Source organism: Trichosurus vulpecula, chromosome 3, assembly GCF_011100635.1.
Source record: "Trichosurus vulpecula isolate mTriVul1 chromosome 3, mTriVul1.pri, whole genome shotgun sequence".
NCBI classification, from domain to species: Eukaryota; Metazoa; Chordata; class Mammalia; order Diprotodontia; family Phalangeridae; genus Trichosurus; species Trichosurus vulpecula.
In genome coordinates this window covers 198531755-198552183 of record NC_050575.1, presented here as the reverse complement: position 1 = coordinate 198552183, position 20429 = coordinate 198531755, and positions in this window count along the sequence as shown.

Below are 20429 nucleotides of genomic sequence, written 5' to 3'. Positions count from 1 at the left end.
GGGATTAGGGTTGAAGGGTGATATTTAAAAAGCAAGATATCATCTTCTAATTTAGCAACCAAACTACAAAATACCTTTCTGTCTTCATAGCTGGATTTGGGGGGTTTAGATTTAGAACCTCCCCACTTTTGGCTCAATATATGCATTCAGAAGACACAATTACCAGGCTAAATTGGGTGTCCAAAATACCACGGCTTTGGTTAATCTGAAATCATTAAAAACTAAAAGATATACTAAACTAAAAAAAAAATACCTTAAGGTATTTGTTTACTGGTTACATTCCACTAGTCTTGGACCACAATACAGTCATTAGAGTAAAACTTACTGCCAGCATTGCTATCATCATTATCTCATCATCACTATTGTTGCTATTACCAACCACTTTACATTTGCAAAGGGATGTGTAATAACTATAATTAAATTATTCCCTGAAACAGTCTCATGAGACAAGTTGGAATTGTGTGCTCTGTTTCACAGATAAGAGAAGGAAAATATAGGCAGGTGAGCTAACTTGTTCTGACAAACAGTGAATGGAAAAGGAAGAACAGACAAGGGTTGAGAGAGGCCCAGCAGTTCTTCAGGACCATAGGATCATGGATTAAAAGCTGGAAGGGATGCCAGAGGTCATCTCCTCCAACTCCCCTCCTTTTAGAAAGGAAGAAGCTGAGGCTTAGAGAAAGGTTCAATAATTTGCCCAAAGTCACGTAAGGAGTAAAAAGAGCCAAGACTGAAACCCAAATCTTCTAACTCCATATCTAGTAGTCTTCTATACTATTCTGTGACGATTAGGATTCACTGCCACTTAAGCTCTAACAAATCTCAAAATTTTGCAATCCAAATGAAAATTTAATTTTCAAAGAAAAGCTACTTTATAGATTTTTTTTCACTTTGAACTTGAAGGGACCTTAGAAATCATCTAATTCAATCTCTTCATTTTACAGATGAGAAAACTGAGGCCCAGAGATAGAAAGTGGCTTGTTTGAGGTTAGAAACTAAGTTAATAAAAATGGGGCATCTGGGTGGTGAAGTGAGTAGAGCACCAGCCCTGGAGTCAGGAGGACTTGAGTTCAAATCCAGCCTCAGACATTTGACACACTTACTAGCTGGGTGACCTTGGGCAAGTCACTTAACCCCAATTGCCCTGCCTTCCCCCTTCCAAAAAAAAAAAAAGAGAAACTAGGTGAATTAAAATCACAAAAAGGCAAATTAAGGCCCAGAAGTAGAATGAGCTGGTAGTGGGTTCCCTTTCCTTGAAGGTCTTCAAGCAGGGAAGATGATGTCTTAGAATCATCATAATAACAATAATTCACATGGTTCTGGTCCTTAAAGTTTACAAAGCACTCTCTTCATCTCAACCATTGGAGGTAGGCAATGGAGATATTATAATTCTCATTGTGCTGATCAATCAACCAGCATTTATTAGCTGCTCACTATGTGCCAGGCACTGTGCTAGCCAGTGGAGAAACAAAGGTTATAGTGAATAGTCCCTGCTGTCAAGGAGTTTATATTCTATAGGAAGAAACAACAGGGGAACATAAAAGAATATATATAATATGTATAAAACAAATAGGAAGTAATTAGAAGAAAAGGGACTGGTAGCCAAGAGTATCAAGAGAGATTTCATGTAAGAGGTGGCATTTAAGCTGAGCTTTGAGGGAAACCTGAGATCAAGAGAGGAAGGAGAGAAGAGAGGGTTTTCTAGTCATAGAGAATAGAGACAGAATTTCACATGTAAGGAAAAGTAGTTTGGCTTACCTGAAGATTGCACAAAGGGGAATAATATACAAAGGTCATGTGATCCTAAGTTGTGAAGGATTGTAAATGCCAAACAGAGAGTTTATATTCGATCTTAGAAATAATAGGAAGTCCAGATGAGGAAGCTATGACTCAGAGAACTTAAGTAATTTGCTCAGTGTCATACAGCTTTGGAAGTTGAAAAGGAGATCTGAATCCTTTGTACTATACCAAACTGCTCATAGAACACAACATATGAGATCTGGAAAAAGCCTTAGAAATCATCCAGACCTGTCCTTCCATATTTAAGATGAAGAAACTGTGACCCAGAAAGGTGAAAAGTCTTGTCCAGGGTCACAGTTATAATATTCCTCCTGGTCCTATCCATAGGGATGATGGATTGAGAGTTCAAAAGGGCCCCTTAAGCTAAGCCTCTCACTCTGCAGATGAGGACACCAAGGCCCAGAGAGGCTAAGTGTCAATCAGGTAGTGTCAGAGGTCAAACACGTAGTAAGGCCAAAGGTTAAACAGGTAGTATGTATCAGAGGTAGGATTTGAACTAGGAGACCCTGAATCTGATTTCAGTAGTCTAGGGTACAGCCGGTCTCTAAGCCAAAAGGGTAGTTGGACCAGATCTGCTATAGGTAGAGGCTAAGAGTCTCCCATGATGGAATTTGAGGTATCTCAAACAGGCAAACAGGAAAAAAAACTATCTGGAAGGTTCCTGCTCAAGGATGGGTCAGAAATGTTGAGTCAGTCATGTAAAGAGAAGGGTTAGTTATTAGGTGCTAAGCCAATGGGGTCAGAGGCAAAATACAAGGTCTGATTCAGGAGTAAATGAATAATGGGATTTAGCATTTAAGAACCAGTTCAAGGATTCAGAGAATCACAGAATCTCAGAGTTGAAGGGTATCTGAACAGTCATCTAGTCCATTCCATATTTAAAGAAAAATCCCTCAAAAATATCTCCAAGGGATTATGTCACCTTCATTTAAAGACCTCCAATGGCAGGGAAACCAGTACCTTCTGAGGTGATCCATTACGCTCTTAGACAACTCTAATTGTTAGATGTTTTCCTTACATCAAACTTAAATGTGTCTCTCTGTGACTTCTACCCATTGTTCCTAGTTCTGCTCTCTGGAGACAAGGGGACCAAATCCAATTACTCTAGTACATGGCAGCCCTTCAAAACCTTTAAGACAACTACCATGTCCCCTCCTAAGTCTTCTCTTCTCCATACTAAATGTCACCAATTCCTTTAACCAGTCATCATATGTCATAGTCTCAAGGTCCCTCACTATTCGGACACTGCTATTCATCAAAGTCCTTCCTAAAATATGACCCAAGAAGTCAACACAATACTTCAAAAATGGCCTGACGAGAGCAGAAGACAGTATTGCTGTCACCTAGATAATTCTGAATACAGTGTTTCTCTTAATATAACCAAAGTCAGTATTATTTTTCTTGGCTGCCATGTCACACTGTTAACTCATATTGAACTTACAATCTATCAAACCTTCAGATTTTGTTTAAGTTGAATTACTCTCTAGACACATATCCCCCATCTTATATTTGTAAAGTTGATTTTTTTAGCAAGTGTAACATTTTATATTCTCTCTATTAAATTTATCTTTGTGTGGCACGTTGTTCTAGACTATTAAGACTATTGTGGAAAACAATAACCCAGAATTTACAAGTTAGGGTACAAGGCAACAAAATATGATGTAACAGACAGAGTGTAGGGCTTAGGGGAAGGAAGATGTGAGTTCAAATCTCACTTTAGACACAGTAGCCACTTGCCTTCAAGGCAGCATATTATATTTCAGAGGAAGGGATAGAGATTTCCCAGTCTTCTAGATGGCTTCAGGAGACAGAGAAGACTGAGTTTTGCTTATCCTTGCACAAGAACTAAAAGTAAAAGAAGGCAAAACTGGGGTTAGACATGACTGTCCATTTACACTCAGACAGCAATTTATTCTAAAATGGTTCGACACTTGCTAACTGAGGTAAAACACAGTGTCCTCCTTCTATCAGCCACCACAAGATCCTTTTATATCCCGTCATCCAACATATTAGTTATCCTTTCTAGCTTTGTGTCATATGCAAATTTAATGACCTTGCCACCTCTGTCCACACCCAAGTGATTAATAAAAATGTTAAACGGTACAAGGACAAAGATCTCTGAGACACTTATAGATTCTTCCCACCAAGCTAAAGCAAGGACGTGTGAAGACAAAGGTATAATTGAGTCGTGAACAGCTTGTTAAGAAGATGGAGTCTAATACTGTGATTTGAATATAAGAATGACAAGTCTCTGACTAGGGATGAGAGGTATCTAGCAGGGGATGGGAAGAATTCATTTGCCTGGAATTTTGCAAATCTAATCAAAAGAATTTTAAGCTGAACAGGAAAGGGCAGGAAGAAAACTGACTACATATCCTCACTAAGCAAGATACCACAGGGAATAGCAACAATGTAAAAATAGCAGTAAAATGCCTGAAAAACCACAGGAAACAGTCTAAGAGAGTAGTAAGCAATAAAAAACAATGGCCTCAGTTGTTTAGATACAAATACACAAATTATAGACAACAAGCAAGGTGAAGTAGAAATCCTTACTCAAGGTAGCAAATTTAGCTGAACAGATATTACTGGTGGGTCAAGACTCATGAATCAAATATGGCTCTAGAAGGGTTTACCTCATTCATAAGAGGTAATTTGAGGAAATAAAAGATCTAGTGAGTAGAAACATTTGAGTAAAGTTCAATAGAGACAAAAAGAGGTAACTTTTCTAAGAGGAAGTAGATGAGTTCCAGAACTATATCACAAGTCTGAAATGGAGACATGACATAGTATTGAAGAAGGACTTCACTTACCCAGATGTCTTCAAGAGCTTTGCTCCATTAATCAGCAGACTAGATGATTATTTCTTGACTTGGTTGCTTATAATTTCATCCTTTGAAAGGCAGGGGAGTGAACAAAGTAAACTTCTTTTCTGTACCTGGTTGTTATCATTGAATAAACTAAGGTCAGACTAATGGGAATCTTGGGAGGAAATGAGTATTCCATCTCAGAATTTGTAACAGGGAAAAAGGAAAGCTAATATTGTCATAGATGTGCCCTAGAGTTTGAGAGAAAAGGTTTCAAAGTGTTCAGAGACAGGATATGAAAGATTCTGTCATCTAAAATTCTATAGAAAAGGGCAACCCAGGAAGGATAGGAAGTTCTCAGAATGAATTTCTGAAGACACCAAGGGAAATGATTTCTTGAGAAAAAGAAGAATTGTCAAAAAAAGGCCAATGTGTATACGCAGGAAGCTCATCAACAAACTTAAATCTTTAAAAAGACATGTATAGAAGAAGAAAGTAAGCACAAGTAACAGGATCAACACAAAAGTCCGTCTGTTCTTGTAATAATATCAGGATTGCTAAAGCTTATCATGAGCTGAATATGGCCAAGAAGACTAAGAAAAACAAAAAGAGGTTCTTTTTTTGTATATTGGGGAAAGAATATCAGAAAAAGGACAGAAATGCTGCTTGTGGTGGTTGAGATAAGGATAACAATGATAAGAGAAGACAGAGAGAAGGCAGAGTTTCTAAGCTCACATTTTGCTTCTTTAGATGATATGCCCAAGAGGATCAAGGTCAGTTCTAACAAGGTTGAAGGATATTGCTATTGTTGAAGATGCCTTCCTCTTCAGTTATAACAATCTCCATTTACACCATATATGAGAGTTTAATAGGGATAAATATGTACTATTTGTTTCAAGGTTGAAAAACAAGGTGGTTGAAATGGAGGTGAACCAGTTATATACAGAAAACAAGAGATGATCAAAAGAACTGGCATCCGTGAATGTTAAGAGATCTTTCTAGAAGAAGGGAATCTGAGGATTTACAAGAAAAAATGGCCAAGAGTGGCAGAGGATGAGAAGAGTTGGATGAGCTGATTTGTGCTTTTAGAGGGAGTAACCATATAGACAAGATTCTATTGGAACTTAGAAAAGCAGTATGTGAGAACAAGGTATAACAGAATATTAGAATAAGGAAGGCACAACAAACATTATTTAGATCAACCTATGTCTAATGAATGAATTCTATTTGACAAGTGATTATGCAGTCTTTGCTTGAATTAAAATACAGATCATAGAATTTTTAGTGCTGAAAAAGCTCTAATAGATCATGTAGTCTAGTGTTTCCCAAACTGTGTTCTATAGAAGACTGAGGTCCCATGCAGAAGATAAAAACATTTTGCACTCTTAAATATTAAACATGAAATTGATATATGTGTCAAAATGCTTATCATGTATAACAATGTTTTGATAATAAAAATACCTTAATTTCTTCTATTTTACTATAAGAGTTCACCATCTAGTCTTTCTCCTAGGAGGTATCCTAGACTCACATTTAGAGGCAACAATGATTCGGAGGGAAAAGCACTGAGCCAGGATAAAGGACACCTGTGTTTCAGTCTCAGCCTCTGCCACCTCTACTAGGCAGCTTGGGCCTAGACTCAAAAAGACCAGTGTTCAAATCTAGCCTGAGGCACTTGCTAGCTATGTGACCATCAGCAAGTCATTTAACCTCAATTTCTTCAACTGTAAAAATGAGGATCATAAATAGCACCTGTCTTACAGGGTTGTTGTGAGCATTAAATGAGATAATATTTGTAAAGTGCTTATTAGTAAGCACTTAATGAATGCTTATTCTTGACCCTTCCCCCTGTTGTTGTGATTGTTCAGTCGTGTCCAACTCTTTGTGACTCCATTTGGAGTTTTCTTGGCAAAGATACTGGAATGGTTTGCCATTTCCTTCTCCAGATCATTTTAGAGATGAGGAAACTGAGGTAAACAGGGTTAAGTGACTGCCCAGGGTCACGTAGCTAGTGTGTGAGGCCATATTTTAACTCAGAAAGATGAGTCTTCCTGAATTTAGGCCCAGCACTCTATCCACCGCACCCCCTCACTGCCCTGCCCTTCTCCCTACTAGCTGTGTGACTGAGCAAATCACTTCATGTCTCTGAACCTCAGTTTTGTATAATGAAGATAGTAATAATTGTGCTACCCACCAGGCAAGACTATTGTAAGGAAAGTGCTTTGCAAGTCAGCTAGAGAGATAAGAGCTATGATAATGGATTCAATCAATACATTTCAAGCCCCCCAAACCACATTAATTTGGGAAATGATAATCAATCTTAAGTTCCTTATTTCATACATGAGGATAACTGAGATCAAGAGAGGCTATATGACTTATCCATGAAAGCCAACACTTACTCCCCAAAGGTCATTACAACAAAAGCTGCCAACAAAGCTTCATTTGTACTTAATACAGAGTATTTTTCTGTTGCAAAAAACAAAGACGCTCAAGCAAAACAATGAAGTGATTATGTTTGATTTAATAATGACAAAGAGTTTCCTGGGAATAACAGCTATCTTTATCATGAATTTGCTGCAACTTTTGGTGGTCCTCCAAACATAATTACAGAAATGCATTCAAATGGTGTAGGATTGGAGAACATGTTTTACTCTATTCTTTAGAGAGAATGAAAACATGCCTGCTTGAAAATGTTTCCATCTGGCACTCAGGATCAGATGCCAGGTAAGCTGCTCTGAGAACTAGCAATTGATAACAGAGAGAAGGAGGAAAAGGCAATGATGACTTAAGGCAGTGGTGTCAAATTCAAATGGGGTGGGGGGACTAAACCATACGTAAGGATCCTTGTGGCCACAAATTAACATTATCTATATTTTATTGTATTTTTATTTATTTTGTTAAATATTTCCAAATTACATTTGGATCTGGTTTGAACGGGCACTCAGGAGCTATGGGCTTTGTGTTTGTTACCCTTAGCTTAAGACACCTCCTACCCTGGGGCCACTGGACACCAAAATCCAGTGCCCCTATTCCACACACACACACACACACACACACACACACACACACCATAAACATTTGATTACTTGCTGGAAGAACCAGCATGTCTTCCTTGTTTCTAGAAAGACACAAGAAGTGACTTTTCAGTGAACACTGAAATGGAGCATGGCTGTCTTCTTTTATCTACCATCTTCCTCTTAAGTCTAGATAATATTATAGAGACTCCAAGGCCCCCTTCTAAACCTGCCATACGAACCCTGTTGCAAGGTCAGTGGACCTAAGCTCCAGATTTAAAGCAAAGGAGGTTTCTGCCATCCTGGTTCCCATATTTCTGTCTCAAAGTCTCTTTTGATCATAAAAGAATAAAATTCTCCGCCTAGAAGGGACCCAGGCTAACTAATTCCATTTTATGCTAAACTAAGGAGAAGGTGGAAGAGAATAAACTATCTAGGCCTTTATTTCACTCTATCAACATTTATTAAATGCCTTCTATATGCCAGGCATTGTGTTAGGTGCCAGGAATACCAATACAAAGAATGGAATGCCAGATTGTTTTGATGACTGCTACTTTAAAATACAGTTTAAGATCTGAAAGTGCTTCTTCCCCTTCATTCTTACTTCTTTGCATATTTTCCCTCGATATTCTAGATCTTTTGTTTTCTCAAATGAATTTAGTTATTATTTTATCAAACTATAAAGCATTCCCTTAGTAGTTTGATTGATATAGCATCAAAAGTGTACAATAATTTTGGTAGTATTGTCATTTTTATTTTGTTGGCATGGTATAACTATGAGCACTGAATATTCCTCCAGCTACTTGGGTTGTCCTTTATTTCTTTAAAGGAGTGCTTGTAATTTAATCTGTATGTCTTTTCTGTGCTTTGGGAAGTTGATCCCCAGATATTTTATATATTTTGTAGTTATTGGAATAAATTTCCCTTTCTATTCTTGTTTCTTTTGTTTGTTATTATTCTATAGAAATTGCTGTTGATTTCTGAGGGTTTATTTTGTAACCTAAAACTTTGTGAAGCTGTTGTCTCAATTAATATCTTTGCTGATTCCCTGGGTTTTTCCAAATAAACCATCATATCATCAGCAAAAAGGGATAGTTTTATCTCTTCTTTACTTATCTTTATTTCTGTAATTCCTTTCTCGTATCTTATCGCTATTGCTAGCATTTTCAGAATTTCTAGAACAATATCAAACAATAGTGGGGGGAGTGGGCATCCTTGTTTCACTCATTTACATACTGGAAAAGGTTCTGCTGTATCCTTATTGCATATGATGCTTGCTTTTCTTTTTAGAAAATAGCTCTTTATGGTATTTAAAAAAAGAAAAAGATCCCTCTAGGCCTATGTAGGGTTTTTAGTATAAAGGTGTTATACTTTGTCAAAGGCATTTTCTGCAACTATTGAGATGATCATGTGGTTTTGGATGTTTTGGTTTTTAATAAGATTATGTTCAATGCTTTCCTAATGTTAAACTACCTTTGCAACCTTGTTACAAATCCCACTTGATCATAACGAATGATTTCTTGGATAAATCACTGTAGTTTGATAGGATTTTGCTTAAAAATTTTAATTCAATGTTCATTAATGATATTAAGCTAAAGTTTTCTTTCTGTGCTTTATTTTTTTCCCTGGCTTAGGTATTAGGACTACATTTGTCTCATAAAAGGATTCTGGTAGGTTTCTTTCATTCTTGATTTTTGAAAATAATTTGTGAAGTACAACTGCTCTTTAAAAGTTGGATAATTCTCTTGTGACTCCATCGTGTCCAGGAGTTTCCCCCTCCCTACTTTGGCAGTTCCTTTAAAGGTAGATCTATTTCCTTTTTTGTGACTGAATTATTTAATATCTCTATCTGGTCTTCTGATAATTTGAGTATTTTATATTTTTAAAGATATTCCTCTTTTTTTGTTTTCTCTGTTTTATTAGCATATAATAGACATAATGTATAATTATTCTTCTGGTTTTACTATTTTACCTTGCACATTTACTATTTTATTGATGTGATTTTTCTGCTCTCTTCTTTTTAATCAGATTAGCTGAGGGTTGTTTTTGAAGATCTTTCTCCTGATGGCTTGCAGAACTCGTTATTTCTGAATTTAATTGTTAAATTTAACCACCATGTGTCTTGGAATTTTCAGTCCTGGGTTTGTTTGTTTGGTTTTTTTCTGGAGGCAAACTGTAAATTTTTTCAATTAGAATTTGATTTTCTACGTTCAAAAGTTTTGGACTCATCTATTACTTCCTTCATTATGGTGTTAATGCTTTTTATCTTACCATGTTCTTCTGGGAGACCTATGATCCTTAGTCTGTCTCTATGCATCCTGTTTTTGAGATCCATATGTTTCGCTTGCATAGTGAACATATTTTCTTTTGATGTTATTGGGTTTTGCTTCTTTTCTAGGTTGTCCTTCACATCTGTCCATTCGTATTTCTAATCTATGGGGTGAGGCTTGCCATTGCAGATTTAAGTTTTTCTATTTTGCTCATTATTTTTGCTGTGCAGGACATAAATTCTGTTCTCATAATTCTCTTTTCTTTTTTAAACCACTCAGGAATATGTGCTGTGATTCCATGTTCTTTTTAAATTCCACAGGGTCCAATGTCTCATCAAGTGTTGGATCATTTTCCTTCATTTTTCAGTATTTACTCATAGTTGCCTGAGCTCATTTATCAGATCTGGAGTCCATATTTACTTCTCTTGTTATTGTTTTTCTTGTTGATTTATCTTTTTATGTTCAAGGTTTTGAGATTTTTTTTCTTCATGAAATATTTGGTACTTTTGGTCTTTTTTCACCTTTATTTTCCTTCTCACTCACTTTATAACCTCTCTCCTCTGTGGTTTCCTTGGAGGCTACTGGATTTATAATCGAGAATACTGGATTTAGAATCAAGTGTCCCATGTTTGAGTCTTGGCTCTATTTCTTATTTGCTTTGAAATATTGAACAAGTCACTTATTTAAGTTTCCATTTCTACTCCTATAAATGGGGCTATTAATAATAATAGTGTTTATAGTATTGCATTTACGCTACAAATGTTATCTCATTTTTATCCTCACGACAACCTCAAGAAGTAGGTGCTATTATTATCCCATTTTGTAGATAATGAATATGAGGCAAACAGGAGCCATGGCACTTACCCAAGGTCAAATTTGAACTCAGGTCTTCTGGACTCCAGGTCCTGCCTGACTCTAGCACTTTATCCATTGCACCACCATAGATAAACCTCTCCTGATTAATACTTTATATTAACAAACTCATAAGGTTGTTACAAAGATATGTAATAATGTATATAATTATATAATATACATGAATAACTTTGCAAAGTACAATATAAATGTAATCTTTATTGACACCTGAAAATAGTTCATAAAGCATTCACTTTTTCACTCATAACTGTTTTATAGTGATTGATACCAATTATACATATCACATGTGTACACACACACACACACACACACACACATACACACACACACACACACACACACACACACACACAATGTTGAAGCCATTGACCACATACCTCAGGTTAAAACCAATCCCTCTCTAGCCAAACTTCCAACTGAAGAAGAGTATGGCAAAGCTTTTGGTGCTGATTTTATTCCAGCTGAGATTTACAAGGCAAGGGATCCACTGTTCATCCAAAAGCTGACTGAAATTTTCCAGGTTACATGGCAAGAGGAGGTTATCCTTCAGGAATTCAAGGATGCCTCCATCATCCATTGCTATAAAAAAAAAAAAGGAAACAGGATGTCTTGTGGCAATCACAGGCGTGTCTCTCTCTTAGTCATTGCCAGCAAGATTCTTGCCAGAGTCCTCCTAAATAGGCTGATCCTTCAGCTGAAAGCTAGTCATCTACCCGAGAGCCAATGCAACTTCAAAAAGGGCCAAGGAATAGTAGATACGGTGTTCGTTGCCTAATAACTCCAGGAGAAATGCCAGAAGCAGAATACAGGTCTTTACACAATGTTCTGTGGTCTGACCAAGGTCTTTGATAATGTTAGTCATGACGACTTGTAGAAGATCATGGCAAGAGACAAACCCAGGGGCTATATGAACATAATTATGAAACACTTTTCACATGAATAAAGTCAGATCTAAATAAATGGAAAAATATCAGTTGCTCATGGTTAGGCCGAGCTAATATAATAAAAATGACAACTTTACTTAAATTAGTCTATCTATTCAGTGCCATACCAATTGAACTACCAAAAATTATTTTACAGAGCTGGATAAAATAATGACAAAATTCATCTGGAAGAACAAGAGGTCTAGAATATCTAGGGTATTAATGAAAAGAAATGCTAAAGAAGGTGGCCTAGCCATACCAGATATTAAATTGTACTATAGAGCAGCAGTCATCAAAACTACCTGGTACTGGCTAAGAAACAGAGTTGTGGATCAGTGGAATAGGATAGGAATACAAGATGGAGAAGTCAACAACTATAGCAATCTACTCTTTGATAAACCCAAAGAGGCTAGCTTCTGGGCTAATAATTCACTATTTCACAAAAACTGCTGGGAAAATTGGAAAATGGTAGGGCAGAAACTGGGCCTAGACCAATATCTTACACCATATACCAAAATAAAGTCAAAATGGGTTCATGATTTAGTAACAAAGGCTGATACTATAAGCAATTTGGGAGAGCAAGGAATAGTTTTTTACCTATTAGTTTTATGGAAAAGAAAAGAATTCATGACCCAAGAAGAGATAGAGAGCATTACAAAATGCAAAATGGATAATTTTGATTATGTTAAATTGAAATGTTTTTGTACAAAAAAAGCCAATGCAACAAAGATTAGGAGGGAAGCAGAAAATTGGGAGAAAATCTTTACAACTAGTGTCTCTGATAAAGGCCTCATTTCTAAAATATACAGGGAACTGAGTCAAATATATAGGAACACAAGTCATTCCCCAATTGAGAAATGGTCAAAGGATATGAACAGGCAGTTTTCAGAGGAAGAAATTAAAGATATCTATAGGCATATGAAAAAATGCTCTAAATAACTACTGATTAGAGAAATGCAAATCAAAATAGCTCTTAGATACCGCATTTCTCCTGTCAGATTGGCTAAAATGACAAAACAGGAAAATGATAAATGCTGGAGAGGATGTGGGAAAATTGGAACATTGTTGCATTGCTGGTGGAGTTGTGAATTGATCCAGCCATTTTAGAGAGCAGTTTAGAGCTACGCCCAAGGGGCTATAAAAATGTTCATACCCTTTGACCCAGCAATACCACTTCTAGGGTTGTATCCCAAAGACATCACACAAGTAGGCAAAGGACCCATATGTACAAAAATATTTATAGCGGCTCTTTTTGTGGTAGCTAAGAATTGGAAATCAAACGGATGCCCATCAATTGGGGAATGGCTGAACAAGCTGTGGTATATGAATGTAATGGAATACTATTGTGCTATAAAAAATGAGGTTGATATGGACTTCATAAGAACCTGGAAAAACCTACACGACATAATACTGAGTGAGTGGAGCAGAGCCAGGAGAACATTATACACAACCACAGATATATGGATTCTGTGAGGACTAACCCTGACAGACTTTGCTCTTCTTGGCAACACGAGGTGCAGGGACAACTCCAAGGGACTCACAATGGAGAATACAGTCTACATCCGGAGAAAGAACTGTGAAATATGAATTCAGATTGAGGCACACTTCATGCTCACCTTTCCCTCCCCTTTTTTTTTCTCTCTTTTGCTTTTGTTTTTGGATTGTTTTGGTTTTTTTTGGTTCTATTTCTTCTTTCTCATGATTCATTCCACTGGTCATAATTCTTCTCCACAACTTGACTAGTATGTAAATTAATTCAATGCGAAGTTATATGTGGAAGTTATATGGGATTCCATGCCGTTTTGGGGAAGAAGAGGGGAAGGGAGGGAAGAAAAGCTGGAACTCAAAATTATGTAGAACCAAGTGTTGTAAACTAAAAATTAAAAAAAAATAATAAAAAAGAAAAAAAAAACAAAAAGAAGATCATGGCAAAATTTGATTGCCCAGAGAAGTTCACCAGTAGTGTACTTCAATTCCATGATAGCATGCTTGCACAGATTCTGGACAATGGGCAATGCTCTTGCACTTTCCCAGTCACCAATGGAGTGAAGCAGGGCTGTGTGCTTACTCTATGCTTTTCAGCATGATGTTTTCAGCAATGTTGTTGATGCCTTCAGTGAGGACAAAAAAAAAATGGCATCAAGGTCAGCTACCACACTGACAGCAAATTATTTAACTTGCAAAGCCTACAAGCCTTGACTAAAGTGAAGGGAGGGTTAGTGCTTGATTTTTTGTTTGCAGATGATTGTGTGCTCAATGCTGCCTCTGAGGCTGAGATACAACAGAGTATGGATCAATTCTTTGCTACTTGTGCTAATTTTGACCTGACCAAGAAAACAGAGGCTTTCCACCAGCCAGCCCCACGTTATCCATACGTGGAACCATAGTTTACAGCAAATAGAGAAATTTTGAATACTGTAAGTTCACTTACCTTGGCAGTATACTTTCCAAGGATGAACACATAGATGAAAACGTTGACACACGCATTGCCAGAGCTAGCTCAGTATTGGGGAGGCTCTGAAAGAAGGTGTGGGAGAGAAGAGATATTAGACTGCCTATCAAACAGAAGGTCTACAGAACCCTTGTGCCTACCTCATTGTTGTATGCCTTTGAAAACTGGACTGTATACCAGCACCATGCCAGGAAACCAAATTGCTTCCATTTGAATTGTCTTAGGATGATTCTGAAGATCACCTGGCAAGATAAGGTACCAGACACTGAGGTCTTTTCTTGAGCTGAACTGCCAAGCATTAAAACTCTACTGCAAAGAGCACAACTCCAATGTGCTAGCCATGCTGTTTGAATGCCAAACGTATGTTTGCCTAAAAGTCAATTTTATGGAGAACTTACACAAGACAAGCATTCATATGGAGATCAGAAAAAGCAATACAATGATACTCTCATGGTCTCTCTGAAGAACTTTGGAACTAATTCTGTGACATGGGAGACAATGGAACAGGACTGCCCATCATGGCATGCCCTCATCAAAGAAGGCACTGTGCTCTATAAGCAGAATTGCAGTAGCTCGAAAGAAATATGAGATGTGCAAATTTAGAGACATCTCTACTCCAAATGTTCATATGGATTACTTGTGCCCAATCTGTGATAGAGCCTTCCAACCTCATGTTAGTCTGATCAGTCACAGCTGGGCACACTGTACCTTGATCCCAACACAATGATGCCATTTTGGTCCTCTTGGAGAACGAAGGACAACACCCAACTATATATAAATAGGTATAGATCTATAATTTTATTGCTATAGGGAACTCACATTATTAGAAAATCTCTCCAACAACCTACGTACCACTTGGAGTGTTAGGATTGCCTAGGGACCCTGAGAAGTTAAGAGAATTGTTTAGAGTCACATAGCCAGTAGGTTTCAGAAGCAGTATTTGAAATATATGTATGTATACACACATTTATGTACCATAATAACCCTGAACATTATTAATGGATAGAAAAAAACAAAACCCATTGTGAAAACTAGAGTTAAACTTCAGAAGTAAAATTGTTTACTAATCTGGAAAAAGCATTTGAGTTGTGTTAGGAGATGCAATGATAGCAGAAGGAGGTAAGCCATGGCAATGATGAACTGCCAGCCATCTGTGATTGTTCAGGGTTTGAATATGGAGTTTTAGACTCCAAATCCAATGCTTTTTCACTACCCAATGCTGCCTTTTAGGTTTTATCTATTGGAGTACCTTATGTGAATATGATGGGAAGAAGAGGGAATTTGAAGATAGAAGATCTGGGTTTGAAATTTAGTTGTACTCCTTCCTATCTGTGCAGTAAGAATCCCTTGGAAAAGTCACTTATACCTCTCTAGGCCTCATGGCCCTCATTTGTTAAAAAAAGGGGTGGTGGAGGATTGAACTAAAGGATCTCTAAGGTATCTTCAAGATCTAAATGCTATGATATGAAGAAAGGATCTCTTTCTTTTCTCCCCTGGAAAAATTAAATTATTCACTACCTCTAGGCAGGACCTTAAGCAAGTTACTTACTTCTCTAATCCTCAGTTTTCTTATCTGTGACATGGTAACAACAATGCTGATACCACCTGGCTAATATATCAAATATGTCAATGGTAAAAAAAAACTGAACAAAGAGAGGATGGCTGCCTGCTCAGAGACTTGGACATTAAGTGATTAAAAACAAGTTTAATTTGGAGTTTGTTTTGAGCATTTTCAGTAGCTCAGCAATTCTTCCTTGGATGCATTTTTGGAAATCTAATTCAGTCAATTCTCAAACATAGGTACAAGCTTACCCACAGTAGTAGAAGGCCACTACTGTAATAGTAGTTAAAACATAGGCATATCTTTGAAAGTATGTTATGTATCTCCAAAGATATATATTTTTGAAAATGAAACTCTTTGGTGCCAATAGTAGCAAAAGATCTATAGCAATCACTGACCCTAGCATTTTCAAAGCAGTGGTTTTTCTCAGGTAATAGCATATGGTCTTCAGCAGAATTCACTGTGTAAAACCCCCTATGTAAACTTTGACAAGATGGCTAAGTCACTGTGGGCTGAACCAACCTTTTTGTGGTACAAATGTGGCAAGCAAATGCTATCTTTTTCTTCCTCCCCTTCCTCTCTGTCCTCCCCTCATCTCCCCCCCACCCCCATCATTCTGATATGTCATACATTAGGTTCCCCTTTCTGTCTTCCTTTTTTTTTAAAGGCTTCATTTCTGGAGAACTTCTTAGTTTCACTGCATTATCAGTTATTATGAGAAATATTTATAACCTGCAGCAAGTTATAGCTGGCACCTCAACTGCCCAAATCTATCAGCTACTTTTCAGCAAAAGAGCACATTCTTCATACTGGTGATGCCAGGAGGCTCTTGTGCAGTCATTGGTGTTATAACACTGTGCTGCTGCTGCTGCTGCTTTTACTCCCAATGCTATAGTATATCAAAGCATCTCAAAAGTCTCAGGGCAGTTTTTAATAGCTTTTTAATAGCTTAATAACAAAATTTTAAGCTTCTAATAGATTATAACTATATAAGACTGTTGGATAACCCTGTATGAGGAAAACACGTATATATATATATAGTCCTTTTGTCAAGCACTTTATTGGAGCCTCACAACAATCCTATGAGGTAGATATTACAGATATTATTATCCCCATTTCATAAATGAGGAGACTGTGGGTCAGAGAGATTAATCTACTTGGTTATATATGCAGTAAGCTTCAGAGGCAGGCTTTGAATCTAGGTCTTCCCGACTCCAAGCCGAACCCTCTATCTACTACATTATCCTATCTTATTACTTATTACTCCGTCTACCAATATTAGGTGACACGGTGGATAGAGCCCTGAGTTCACATGTGGCCTTAGAAATTTATTACCTGTGTGATTCTAGGCAAGTCTCAACTTCTGCCTGCCTCAGTTTCCTTATCCAGGAAATAATCCTAATGGAGACATTACCCTATGCCTCAGCGTTATTATGAGGACCAAGCAAATTAACATAGGTAACACACTTTGCAAAATTTAAATTGCTATATAAATGCTAGCTATTACTACAATTACCACTACTGATACCAATTCTACTGCTAACAATACCACTATTACTGTTATGACTGCTGATACCATCACTGCTACCAGTACAACTGTCCTGCTGCTACCAATACTACCACCGTTAATACTACCATTACTATGACTACTACCAGTACCGTTATCACCAGGACCCTTGTTGGTGCTGCTACTGCCACACATACTGTTGCTTTTATCATTCATTGCTGCTGCTGCTGCTACCATTATTACTTCTAGTACCAATACTAATACTACTATAGGACTGTACTTGTATATTCAGAGGCAAAATGCTAAATATTCCACAATGAGCACTATGAGAAATTGGCAAGAAAATAAGGGCACATGTAAAGAATCATAGAAAAAAATTAATCTCTCTTACAATATCCTTGAAAAATGGCCTAAAGATTTTGTGATAAGGAACTCATAACCAGAAGAGGAAGCTCATTCTACCTTTTTTATGGCTCTAATTGTTAGGGAAGCTGTTCCTCATAGTGAATCAAAATTGATCTCTTAGCGATAGTCTCCTATTCGACTTCCCTGCTTCTAGGAGCTCCTTTTCTCCAATCCATCTAGATAATTAATCCATAAAACAAAAGTTTGGACATGTCTGTCTCTTACTAAGAAATTTTCAGGGGTTCTTTGAAGATAAAATGCAAATTCATTTGCCTATCATTTCAAGTCCTTCACAATCTGCCTCTCACCTACCTTTCCAGATTCTTCCATAATTCCCCTCCACAGTCTATATTGTAGCCAAATTAAACCATTTGTTTTTCCCTAAACTCAACATGCCCTATCAACTGACTTTTTTCTGCCTCTTCAAACTTCCCTTTAAGGCTCAGCTAAAGTGACAGTTCTTATTCAAAATCTTTTTCGATGCCCCCATTTGTTAGTAAGTTCTCTTCTGAATTTTGTGCATGTTTGTGTTTACTTCTCTTTGGATATGAGGTCTAAGGTCTCTTTAAGCTCTGAAATCCTCTGTCATATGTTTATCCTCCCAGTTAAATGTAACCACAACATGGGCGCTAATTATTTAAAACTCCCTAGTTCCTTCAAGCAATCCTTGTATGGATGGATGGTTTCTATGCCCTGTCACCATCCTCATTACCTTCTAAGTAAATTTTCTAGCTTATCAATGGCCTTCCTAAAATGTGGCATCAAGAACTGAACTCAGTATTCCAGACGTGTTCTGAGTAGAATGTGACAGCCTGATCACCTCCTACATTCCAAATGATTCTATTAATGTAGACTTAAATCACAGTAGCTCTTTTGGTTCACATTTTAAACTGTTGACTCATGTTAACTTTGCGTTGTACTAAAAATATTAACTATTATCTACCCAAGGCTAACCCAACTTGTGCTTATGCATCTGACTTATTTAATTTTCATCTTATTAAATTTGGCCCATCATTCTAGCTTGTCAAGATATCTCACAAACTCAATTCAGGTACATAATATGTTAGCTATGTCTCCCTTCTTTATGTTATTTGCAACTTTTATAAGTATGCCCTCTCTGCCCACAAAGAAGTTATTGATAACAATGTTTAATGATCCAAGGACACATCGCGGGAGCACTAAAGACCACCCTCCAGTTTGATATAAATCCATTAATCACCACTATTCTGGGTCCAGTCATTCAACTAGCTTTGATTCCATCTAACTGTATACTTGTCCAGCCCACATTTTTCTCTGGTTCACAAGCCTGTTTTGAATGTGTCATGATTCTTTGTTGAAAACTAGAAATACCTTTCCACACATTGTATTTATCTATCAGTCAAGTAACACTATCAAAGAGAGGAAGTGAGGTTTGTTTCTCATTGTTTGTGCCCAATGAACCTTTGCTGGCTCAGAGTGATCACTTCCCTAAGTGCTCATAAACCTTTTAAACAATAATGTTCTAAAATTTTCACCAGGAACTAGAATCGAACTATTTATAGCAGAACTTTTTATGATACAAAAGTCTTAGAATCAAAGTAGAAACCCATCAATTGAGGAATGGATAAACAAATTATGGTAGGGGAATGTAATGGAATATTACTGTACTTGTAAATATGTAGAATTCAGAAAAGCATGAGAAAACTTATATGAACTGATACAATGTGAAGTAAGCAGAATCAGGAAAACAATGTGTGATGACAACGACAATGGAAATGGAAATTTAAAAGGAATCAAAACTGAACACTTAATTATAATGACCAAATCTAATGCTGAAGAAGAAATATGATTCCCTTCTTTGCAGACTATGGGACACTGCAAAAATTTTTTAAAAAGAAAAAAATGCAAGTGGGGTCCTGGGGCAACACTTACAAGTAACCACTTTTAATGACATTATTATTTATACAAAATAGAGCCTTGGAGCCCATTAACTTTAGAGGCAGTGGGGAGTAGTAAGTAGATAGCTCAATGGACTTGGAGTCAGGAAGACCTGTGTTCAAATCCTGTCTTAGACATTTACTCGCTGTGTCACCCTGGGCAAGTCATTGAACTTATGTGGGCCTAATTTTCCTCCTTTGCAAAATAGGGGTGCAGGGCTGGTAGATTCTAATTGCCTCTAACATCCCTGTTAGCCCTGAATTTATGATACAGGGACAATTGTTATTTCTGCCGCTATGTAAATCCATTTCTGCCTTTCCCTGTTTCCCTTTCCAGAAAAGGAGAGAGTTGGGGGATGTAACTATTTCTAATTACCATTCTCAACTCTGTCTTTATTACTACCAAAGTGACTATGGTCACTCAGGGTCTGCATCTCACCAACACATACTAACCTCCCTAGAACAACATGTAGTGATGTCTTGGTCCCACTGGACTCCTATATACTTCTTTTTGGCAATATCTTTCAGAGGAATGAGTGATAAAGATGTCAGCTGCTAGAGCTTATTCTTTTTTGGGGTGTGTGTGTGTGTGTGTGTGTGTGTGTGTGAAACTTAAGGGTAGGGAAGGAAGTTGAATGAGGCCTAATGTCTTAAAGGAATCCATGTCAGGAAATAAGAGGAGACGGAAAGATATGAAAACAGGGAAGGTCTGAAAACTATCTATTAAGAAAGATGTTCATCAGATTGTGGCATAATGAAAAAAACCCTGAAATGAGGAGTGAGGAGTAAATTCTAAGCCTAGGTCTGCCTTTAACCTTAAGCAAGTCACCTCAGATGTAAAATTAAGGGATTGTACTTGCTGACCTCCGAAATCCTTTTCCACTTTAAATCTGTGAATCTATTGTCT